Genomic DNA, 11,022 nt, shown 5'->3' on the forward strand with positions numbered 1-11,022 from the left:
GGCTCAGCGGGGCCGGCCTGGGCGACGCGCAGAGGCCAGGCTGAGGTCACCGAGCGGCGGGCTCCGGGCCCCAGGGTCGCCGCCCCGGAGCGGCTGCAGCATGGGCGGCGGCGCGTCCCGGGCGGGCGGAGGATGCTCAGTGGCGGTCCGCGCGGGCTCCCGCTGCCCGGCGGAGGGGGCGGAGGAGCGGACCCCGGGCGGGGCGGCCGAAGCCCGCGGGCCCGGGCAGCTAGGGCCGGAGGATGAGCTGCGGGCGAGGGACAAAGCCGGAGCGCGAGCGCGGGCGGCGCGGGTCCCCGAGGAGCCGCCTGCGGGCCGCGGAGCCCGGCGACAGAGGGACCGACCGCAGCACCGCGGTTCTCGGAGGCGGGGACCACCGCAGCCGCCCCTTCCGCCCCAGGGCCCCGCGGCTGCCCGCTCGTACCCCGTCCGCCCGCCGCCCACCCGGCTCGACTGGGGCCAGCGCCGCGCATGCGCCTGGTCCCCCCCTTAAAGGGCCAGAGCATTCCCGCCGGGTCCTCTGCCTCCCGCAGCCGTCGCTCGGCCCCAGGTTAGCGCCGGGATGCTGCGGGCTGTCCCGCCCTTCCTCCCAGCTCTCTTCCAGTCGCTGCGGAGCTGCCGAGGAAGTTCACAGCGGGCCAACCGCGCAAACTCCGGGAGATGGCTGGCGCGGCAGGAATTCCCACGGTCGGTAACAGGCCCTCGGTGGGAAGCAGCGAGCGCAGGGGTTCAGAGCGCTTGTTTGGGTTGGGAAAGTTTGACAGGTCCCGTACGGCTTTAAGCCTCAGTTTCCCCATTTTCCAGCCTAGGTGACTAGATAGAGTCCCCTTTGCCGGCAAAAAAAAATCCTTAAAGAGAGGAGCTCTAGGGTCTGGGAGTGAGCACCTATGGAAAGGGGTTGAAGAGACACCTGGTCATCCGCACGAGAACCCGCACGGATGGGAAGGGGCTGCCCGGGAGGTCGCCCCGTCTCCCTCCCTGCACTGCGCGCTCTGGAGCCCAGGCTCCTGCAGAACAGGGTGGGGGGAGGCCGGACTGCTACCGAGCAGCCAGAGGCGATGGTTGGGGGAATTGAGGCCCCCTTCCCCTCCACACCCCCAAAGAATGAAAGTGCAGTTGACCTTTGGGTGTGGTTTATGGACTTGGGAGACTCAGCCTCCCCCATTCTACAGGGTGTAACACCCAGAACATGGCAACACAGCAGCACGCCAGCACAAGCAAAAAGAACTGTACTAATAAAGTCCGCAGCGGAGTTTGTGCTTTAAGACTCTTCCCTTCCCCCGACCAGTAATTAGTTTTCGCAACCCTATCCCGTGGGAAATGCCAGTTCTTGAATTCTGAGTTCGGTGCTGACAGGCCCCCATAGGCACATTCATTAAAGTGCCTTGGGCCCCCGGATGATGCTATTGGATCTTAGCTCATTGGGGGCAGATCCCCCTGGAGGATTTTGGGATCAGGGTATCTCCCTCCCTCTCCTTGTGTCTGTTCTCTCTCTCCCTCTCTCCCTCTTCTCCCTTCTCTCACCCTCCCCCCAAAGCTGGAATTGTAAGGGTTTTCCTCTATTCTCAAGTCCAAAGCTATACATGGGACCTTTTCTTTTTATATTAATTGCTATAGGTATTTCATGGTAGTAATTCAAAGCAAACTAATTCACACGGTTCCAGCAGTGTGTTCCTTCCATCTTACTCTTTAGGTTCATAGTTGCTATATTTCTCAACATTCGGAGGTTTCCATTAGACAAAGAAGGCCTTAGAGAATTCTCAGGTCCTCACGGGCTCCCCATCTGTTCCTTAAAACTCTCCCCCAAACCAGAACTTCCTGAGTCCCCTGAGTTTGAGTCATGGCCTCTTGCTGCCTCTGGAGTCATTTCCAGGACACTAGGTCCCAGGAATCCAAGAAAGTCCCTCCATTCTCTTAGGTTTACTGAGGGGAGAGTCCAAGGAGGTCAATGTCATGAAAGAGCAACAACGGCCACCTTCTGTGTATATGTGGGAAAACCAAGCCTCAGAGTAATTTCCCCAAGCTCACATAGCTAAAAAGTGACAGAGCCAGAATTTGAACTGGAATCCTTCTTCCAGAACTTAATTTTCACCCTATTCTTTCTTATAGTGTTAGCCAAGTACTTATAATTTGTTAAAAATAAGTCTGCAAGTTCTTTACCATTCATTTCAAAAGTCTACTCTTTTCTTTTTTCATTTTGCCAGGCCTGGGGCTTGAACTTAGGCCTGGGCTCTGTCCCTGAGCTTCTTTTGCTCAAGACTAGCACTCTACCACTTGAGCCACAGAATCACTTCCAGCTTTTTCTGATTATGTGGTATTGACGAATCAGACCCAGGGTTTCATGCATGCTAGGCAAACACTCTTCCACTAAGCCACATTCCTAGCCCCCAAAGTCCAATTTTTTTGCCTCTGAGTGTGGGTTGAATTTAGGGACTTGTTTCTAATAAATAGACTGTGATAGAAGTGGCAGTGTGTGACTCTTAAGATTAGGTTACAAAGGAGACAGAAGTCTCTCAGTAGTCATCACCCTCCATGTTACAAGGAAGCCTAAGCTGCAGAGCAAGGCCAGGTGAAGGTGTTCTGCCTGACATCACCCAAGAAGTCCTCAGCTGGCAGCCAGAAAACTCATCAGACAGCTAGTAAACTGGGATTTCAGAGATTTCTAGTCCCTCAATCTTTGGCACCAAGGTCCCAAACATGGACTAAAGACAAGCCAACCTGACTGTTCTCTATCTGCATTTCCCCCCGCTCAGAAATTGGGATAACACCTCCATTTAATGAAGTACCATGGTTGAATACTTATTAAATCATTAATGTAAAAAAAATGAAATTGGGATAACACATGATCACTGGTTTTTTAAATATGATAATTTTTAAAGGGTAATTTGTTATGCAGTATCACGTAACTGAGTCTGTAGATTTCTTCAAATGAAATAGATTTGGACCATTTATAATAAATAATAATAGAGAAAGTATTCAGGCAAACCATTCAATAACAAGTACTTTTAAAGTAGCACCTCTGTCTTCCTGGGTCTGTACCAGGCACTGAGGTTACAGAAACAAGAGGAATGTGGTCTTTGTTCTTTTAGTGCTTGGGGTCTACTAGTAGAGGAGATGGTTAGACATGATTCACATGAAATCCTCTGCCAGAGAGTTAGTTGAGACAGCAAGTAGTGCATACTCAGGACAATATCCATTGAAGCAGAGGATGAGGAAAGAAGAAATAAGTTGAGTTCCAGATACCATGGTCTAGACTAGAACATTTCTGACACATATATAGAAATGGGAAAGAATACACCTCAGACAAGGGAATATGCAAATATCTTAAAAGATGTTGAAACTGGAAAGGGAGGAGTTGAACTCAGTCTCAGCCAAACACCTAAGGAGGACAAATATCTTATCTGAGGTTGCAAGCTTGTCAACAGGATCCAGGCTTCTTTCTGTTCCTCTCCCATGACACCCCTACACCTACATCCAGGGAGCAGCACCTATAACAGACATATGGTTAACTCCTTATTTGGCTCAAAGCTATTTCGATCATACTCACTTTTTTGCAGTCATCAGAAAAACTCTGGAAGAAGGACTGGCACGATTCCATTTTACAGATGTAGCAATAATGCTTAAGAGAAGCTTAGGCATTTGTGTCCCCCGTACAAGAACTGTTACCTCGGAACTGCTGGGTGCCAGTGATTTTGATGATGACAAGAATGATGATAATGATGTTTATTAGCTCACACATCATGTATATTACCAATGTTCTTATCACACTCTGGAGTAATTATGTTCTAGAAAAGAATCCATACTGTCGTAGGGCGTCAACAATCTAACCAATCTGCTCTGACTCATTTTCTGTTCTTGAGACAGTAAAGCTGGAGTCTAATTCCCAGAGAGGAGAGTCTGGTGAACTTAGCTTGGGTCCTGGGCCTCTCCCCTGGCTGGAAAAGGTGAGTGGCAACTAAATTAGACATCTGGCCACATTGTAGGTGGTGAGGCAGGGAGTAATGGTGGTTGCTGTTAGTACCCTGAAAAGGGATATAGAGGTGTACCAGGCATAGCTTATAAATGCAGACATTCCATATGTGTGTTGTCCAATATGGAACTATGAGTCATATGCAGATATTTAAATTCACCCTTAAATAAAATGGAAAATCTCGCTCTTCAATCATACCAGTCACATTTCAAGTATGCAACAGCCACATTTTGCTTGTGGCTACAGTGGTGAACAGCACAGATTTTAGAACTTTTTCTTCTTTGTATGATTTACTATTAGAAAGTGCTGCTCTGTAGTTGTTACTTTGGGTTGAACTTTTTTCCCTCATTAATTATGAACACAGAAGCAGCAGAAAAAGGTGAGTCATAATCTTCACTCATTTATTCACCAAGCATAGGGGAAGTGTCTACTTTGAATCGTGCTTGGTTGTGGGCCCCAAGGATACAACCAGAGATGTTTCAGTGAAATGGATCTCATGTTAGAACCACCCAGGGAACTCTGGCAATTACTGCTACCTGGACCACAGCCTCAGGGATTCTGATGGAATTGCTTAGAGGTGGGGCTTGGTAATGCTAATGGCAGCTGGGCTGGGACATCACTGAAGTGAGATCTGACCCCTCAAATGGTGACAACCTGCAAAGCTGACGCAGCCTGAGTCTTCTCCAGGTGACTTAAAACAAACTTGGAGAGTTCTCAGTAGGTTTGGCATCTGTCCAAATTGAATATAAAATTCGCAGTGGAGAATAAGTCTACTTCCTTCATCCAAACAGAAGCCAATCCATTCTACATAAAGTACCCAAAGAACTTTTGGATGGAGGTCCATTTTGCTTCTTTCTTAAAGTGTTCCTGTGTTTTGTGCATTATTCAGCTAAGTGAGTGATGTCCCTATCAAAATAACTACCCTTTCCTGAACACCAGGTACAATGTCGTTGCTCCACATGTAGTTTCCTGTCATCCCAGGGCAATCTTGCAAGGCTGGTATTGCTGACACCAGCTTATAGCTTACAGCCAACTCAGAGTCAATATGTTAAAGAGTATAACTTGTCCAAGTTTGCACAGCCAGAATTCCAACTCCAGAGTTCTTATTCTAGCCACCCCATGGTGGCTAGCTCATAGCTAAGAGTTTGGGGAAGTTGGCAGACATCTTGTTCTGCTCTGGACTTTCACTGGAAAGAAACTCCATGCAAGTGAGCTGCGATCTTTGTGTGTCAGTAGGGGCCTTGGAGCCCATATGATCCAAACCCTTGTGTCTGGAAGGTAGGGGCTTTTGGAGGAAGCAGCTTGGAACACTGTTGTACCTGGAGCAGCTAGCAATTAGGATGCACGCTTCAGAGTCTGCATTATCTCTTCTTGGCTGGATTCCTGTGGCTGGCAGAGTGTCTGTGTTGCCATATATCTGTGCAATCTGAGCTTCTGCCTGAGACTTCCTGGGCAGCCTGGCTTAGCTGCCAGGGCTGGGAAGAGGCTGGAACACATTGTGTCTGTTCTAAAGGATTCTAACCAAGAAATCACACCCCTGCTTCTCCCTGGGGGCCGCCTCCTACAGTAATAACAGGTCCAGACCTTGGACAGCGGCAAGGGCCAGACTTAGAGTGGATCAGGCTTCATGGGTGTGTCACTCAGCAGGTCTACCTGGAAGCAAAGCCTCTGCTGGTGACAGAGCACAGAAAATCACCACTGGAAGGACCTTTAATAACCTTCTTGTCTAGATCTCATTTCGCAGATGGCAAGCTGAGGCTCAGAGAGGCGACAAGACCTGCTTAGGTTTGCACAGGCAGTTAATGTGTGTGTGTGTGTGTGTGTGTGTGTGTGTGTGTGTGTGTGTGTGTGTGTGTGTGTGTGTGTGTGTGTGTGTGTGTGTGTGTGTGTGTGTGTGTGTGTGTGTGTGTGCCAGGACCTCTTACTCTCATTTGGGTTTTTTTCTGGCACTCTACCACTTGAGCCATACCTTTACTTCTGGCTATTTTGCTGGTTAACTGGAGGTAAGTGTTTATAAAACTTTTCCGCTCTGGCTGGTTTGAACTTCAGTCCTCAGATCCCGGCCTTCTGAATAGCTATGATTGTAGGCCTGAACTATTTGTGCCTGATGGGGATCACTCTTGAACTCAGGGCTCTCTTCATTCCTGTCTGAGTCTGCCTCTTCTGTGGTGTGCCCTAGCAGGGGAGAAGCTGGTTCTAGATGAGCCCTTTAGAGCTTGGGAGGGGCAAGCGATAGAGAGGGTCTTCTTGTTTGTGTCAGGTGTGGCTAAGTTGTGTATATTGGGGGCTAGCTGGGATGGGATGATATGTAGGAAGATGCTCTTCAACCCGAGGGTTTGGACTGCAGGTGGCACTGGGCTGCTGACTGGGCTTTTCGCTGATGGAAAGATTCCTCCATACCTAATTCCTCCTCCCCGCCCCCCCACCCCCACCCCAGCCTCTATTAGCTTGACTGCAGCTAATGTTCCTGTCCCTGCTAAGGGTATTTTTAGGGGACTTATTTCATCATGAACAGCCATCAACATCTATAGACAGGTGCCCAGAACTTGGGGTTCTGGGGAGTGGCTCTGCATGTGATGCTGACCTTATAATTGTGTGGTCTTTACTTTTTACAGCCCCCTGGAGGAAGGTACCCTGATCACCCATTCTACTGGAGACAATAGGAGTTAAGAGAAGGAAGCAACACACTCAAATTCCCAGCCTGGCTAAATGAGGCAATGTAAAATTTGAACCCAGACCTTGCTGAGTCCTCTCTCTTTCTTTTTTTTTTTTAAAATTTGTTATTATAAAGGTGATGTACAGAGGGATTTCAGTTACATAAATCAAGGTATGAGTACATTTTCTTTTTGTATTGTTGCCCCTTCCCTTGCTCTCTCCCAGTTTTTCCCTCCCATCTCCACCCACAAGTTGTATAGTTCATTTTGAATGTAGTGTCTAGTGAGTACCACTGCTACATTTGTTCACCCTTTGCCCCTCCATTTCTTTGCCCCCTCACCCTCCCAAAGATAGATAAATGAACAAACAAGACAGAAAGAAAAGAAAACAAAAACAACAATAAAAAAGCCTCATGTTCCCATTTCCTGGAATTTATTGTGATACATATTATGTCATAGGATTAGATGCACATAGGCATTGAGCCTTTGTGTTCCTCCCCTAAGAGTATCCTCCTTTGGTTTCACTGTGTGTGAATGCCTAGAGTCCTTTAGAATGTATCTGTGTCCCTGTGTGTTTTAGGTCTAGCTACTGCACATGGGAGAAAACATGCTCTGTTTGTCTCTCTGAGCTTGGCTTACCTTAAACCGACTTGTTTTAGTCTATCTATTTCCCTTTAAATAACAATATTATATTGTGTAAAATTCCATTGTCTATAGGTGCCATGTTATTTTGGAACCACTCATCTGGGCTGTTTCCATAACTTGACTATGGTGCAGCAATGAACACGGGTGTGCAAGTGCCTTTATAGCATCCTGGCCTGCATTTGGAACCCTCTTTCTTGATCACTATGCTCTAGTGCTTCCCCAGATGCCTGTCCCTTGGTGTGCTGCCCCTGGCCCTTCTGTACCCTTGTGCTATCCACAGCTGCCAGCCCCAGCAGGCTTGGAAGGGGTGGGTGGATGGTAGGCAGTGGGGGTAGGGAAGGCAGTGTTTATGGAAGCTTTTCTCCTGGTACAGAGTGATTGTCTGGCTTGTGTGGTGTTCTGCAGTTAGGAAGGGCTTCCTGTTAGCAGGGCAGCATGCCCAGTTGGGCTGCAAGACAAATGGGTGGCATATGTGCCCCGCCTGGCACAGAATGGGTTTGTGATTGTGCATCTGCCCTCAGTGAAATAACACTCTATTATTGCAGGAGGCAGAGAATAAGCACAGTGCTTGGGACTGGGCTGCGATCATGTTTCTCTGTCCTCAGATCTTCTCTCTGGGGACTTGGCCCCTTTGGAAAAATTAACTGTGAAGCTTGAGGTGGCGGTAGTTTAACATTTCCAGGGTCAAAGCAACAGGTACAAACAAGCCCCAGGTGACCCCTTCAAAACAATCTTGACAGTCCTCTTTTGTTGGGCTCACAAAGGACCCTTGTTTATTCTTTGACTGGTGGGAAGAGACACAAGGAGTGAATGACAGGACCACTGGGCTGGTGTCTGGAGATGAAATACCAGGGTGGCTGGCCTGTTCTCGCCTGCCACAGGGGCTGTGTCAGAAGTTCCACAGCTGTCAGGTGGCAGCGCTTCAGCTGAGTCAGTGGGAAAGCGGTGCCTCAGGGGTGCTTGGCGAATGTGCTGAAGCATGGCTGCACCAACTTGAGTAAGCATCAGAAGAAACTGGAGGCTGCTTACAGCATGGATGGCTGGTCCTGTCCCAGAACTTCCCATTCAGTAGGATTGGGTCAGCTCTGAGCTCCATCATTTCTGTCAAGTTCCAGGCCCATCCTATGGCAGGTCTAGGACTTTGGTGTGGATTTTTTTTGGCGGGGGGGGGGGGGGGGGGGGGCGGTGAGGGGGGATGAAGGGGGGAGGTGTGGTGGTCATGGGGCCTGAACTCAGGGCCAGGACACTGTCCCTGAGCTCTTTTGCTCAAAGCTATTATTCTGCCATTTTGAGCCACAGCTCCACTTCTGGTTTTTTGGTGGTTAATTGGAGATAAGAGACTCATGGACTTTCCTGCCCTGTCTGGCTTTGAACTGGGATCCTCAGATCTCAGCCTCCTGAGTAGCTAGGATTACAGGTGTGAGCCACTGGCACCAGCTAGGACTTCATTTTGAGAATCATTATGTTAAAATATGCTTTTCAAAATGTAACAACTATAGCTTTCATACAAATATAAAATGAATTTGTTTTAAAATTTTTATTTACTTGACTCCTTAGTGAGAGAACGAGACAGTGGTTAAAATTCATTAAGGGGAAAATTTAAGGATACATATAATTAGCAATGCTAAAATAAATTTGCAATGGTCATAAAACTTGTTGATTGCTTATGAATTGGAATGAGATTATCTTTCCCGAAATACATGTATGTCTACTGGACAAAGTTAATTTGTATGTGGCTATTTTGGACCTTGAATGATGTTTGGAGGCCCTTCACTTTAAGAGAGGGTCTTTTTTTTCAATAAACATTGTATTTTACTTTTTATTGTCATTATAAAGGTTATCTATTGAGGGATTACAATTACATAAGTCAGGTAAAGAGTACATTTCTTTTTGGACAATATCACCCTTTTGAAGTTTTTTTTATTTTAATTAAAAAATATCTTTAAGTCATTGTTCAAAAGGTTTTATAGCTGGGTGTCAGTGGCTCACGCCTGTAATCCTAGCTACTTAGGAGGCTGAGATCTGAGAATCATGGTTCAAAGCCAGCCCAGGCAGGAAAATCCGTGAGACTCTTGCCTCCAATAAAGCACCAGGAAACTGCAAGTGGCACTGTGGCTCAAGTGGTAGAGTGCTTGCCTTGAGCTGAAGGGGGCAGGGACAGAGCCCAGGCCCAGAGTTCAAGCCCCACGACCAACACACACAAAAATTTTATAATCAGCATGTCAGTTTATAAGTACAATGTTTTTTTGGGGGGTTGTTTATTTTTGTTTGTTTTGTTTTGTTGTCAGTCGTGGGTCTTGAACTCTGGGCCTGGGCGCTGTCCCTGAGTTCTTCAGCTCGAAGTAAGCATACTACCACTTGAGCCACAGAGCCACTTTCAGTTTTCTGATGGTTAATTGGAGCTAAGAGTCTCATGGACTTTCTTGCCTGGACTGGCTTTGATTTGTGATCCTCAGATCTCAGCCTCCTGAGTAGCTAGGATTATAATACAAGGCATCTTAATCAATGTCACCTCTACCATCATTCCCTAAGGGGGTGGTGGTGGGGAGTGTCTCTCAAACTAAAAGGTAGAGGTAGGGCCTAGTGGGAGGTCCTTCAATCATTGGGAAAATGCCTCTGAAGGGGATTATAGAACTTCTAGCCCCCTCCTTTCTCACTTGCTTCCTGGTCATGCGGTGAGCAGATTTGCTCACACCATAAGGTCCAAAAGCAACAAGGCCAATTAATCAACTGCAGCCTGGGAGCCAAAATAACCTTTTTCTTTTTACAAGTTGATATTAAGGTGTGTCTTATTATATTGCCAGAAAGTGAACTAGCATGGATATCTATGGTCGAGAATAAACTGCATATCCTTACAGGGTAATAAAATAGACAACCATGAATATATACTCCTATGGAATCAGATAATCCTCAGGCAGCCCCTAAGTCATTAGGAAGACTTAACAAACACAGATACTGGCCACCTCCAGAGTCACTGCTACACTGATCCAGGTGAGATGCAAGGGACTAGAATGGAATGATGTAGGGGCAGATAACAACAGTCTGTCTGTCTGTCTGTCTGTCTCTCTCTCTCTCTCTCCTCTCTTTTGGTGTTGTCTAAGTAATATTATTGACCCAGAGGTTTCATTGTTGTCTTTTTTCTTCTCCAGACTGATGGAACAAGGAAGGAGAGGAGAGGGTTGGGAGTTTCCAGTTCAGACCCAGAGGCAGCTGAAAGCCAGTGTCTCCTCATCAAGGACCTTCCCAAGGAAGCAGCCCATCCGAGTCTGTTCTGTAGCTGATGATTCCTGTGAAGATACCTCAATTTTCAGTGGCAGTTTCAGTAGTTCATGGACTGAATGCAATCTTGGAGCTTCTGGGTTTTGAATGATGAAATTCCTCCCCCGCTCCACCACCAAGGGCCCCCTAGTGGCTGTTGTGTGAAAATCAGCCTCCAATTGAGAATGCTCAAGAGTTCATTTCAGGCCAGTAATTAATTCTCTTCTTGGTCTCTGAAGTCTCTTTTCTGGCTGTGTGGCCTCAGTAGTTACTGGGAAGGGTGATTTAAGAATATTGGAGGGCTGGGAAGGTGGCTCAGTGGTAGAGTGCTTGCCTTGCATGCATGCAGCCCTGGGTTCGATTCCTCAGCACCACATAAGCAGAAAAAGTCGGAAGTGGCGCTGTGGCTCAAGTGGCAGAGCACTAGCCTTGAGCTGAAGAGCTGCAGGACAGCACCCAGGCCCAGAGTCCAGGCCCCACAACCAACACCACCAA

The 11,022-nt window shown here is 47.6% G+C and overlaps 1 long non-coding RNA gene across 1 annotated transcript; it reads left to right on the top strand.

The window, feature by feature from the left end:
- The first annotated feature begins 6,591 nt into the window (after positions 1-6,591).
- LOC138805318 (uncharacterized) lies at positions 6,592-10,819 on the top strand. The gene is made up of 3 exons (XR_011365493.1): positions 6,592-6,797; positions 10,128-10,260; positions 10,419-10,819. It is a non-coding gene; the product is annotated as an uncharacterized lncRNA (long non-coding RNA).
- The last annotated feature ends 203 nt before the right edge of the window (positions 10,820-11,022 follow it).

The sequence above is a fragment of the Dipodomys merriami genome, unplaced genomic scaffold (genome assembly GCF_024711535.1).
Source record: "Dipodomys merriami isolate MVZ:Mamm:240054 unplaced genomic scaffold, mDipMer1.0.p SCAF_1, whole genome shotgun sequence".
Taxonomy (NCBI): Eukaryota; Metazoa; Chordata; class Mammalia; order Rodentia; family Heteromyidae; genus Dipodomys; species Dipodomys merriami.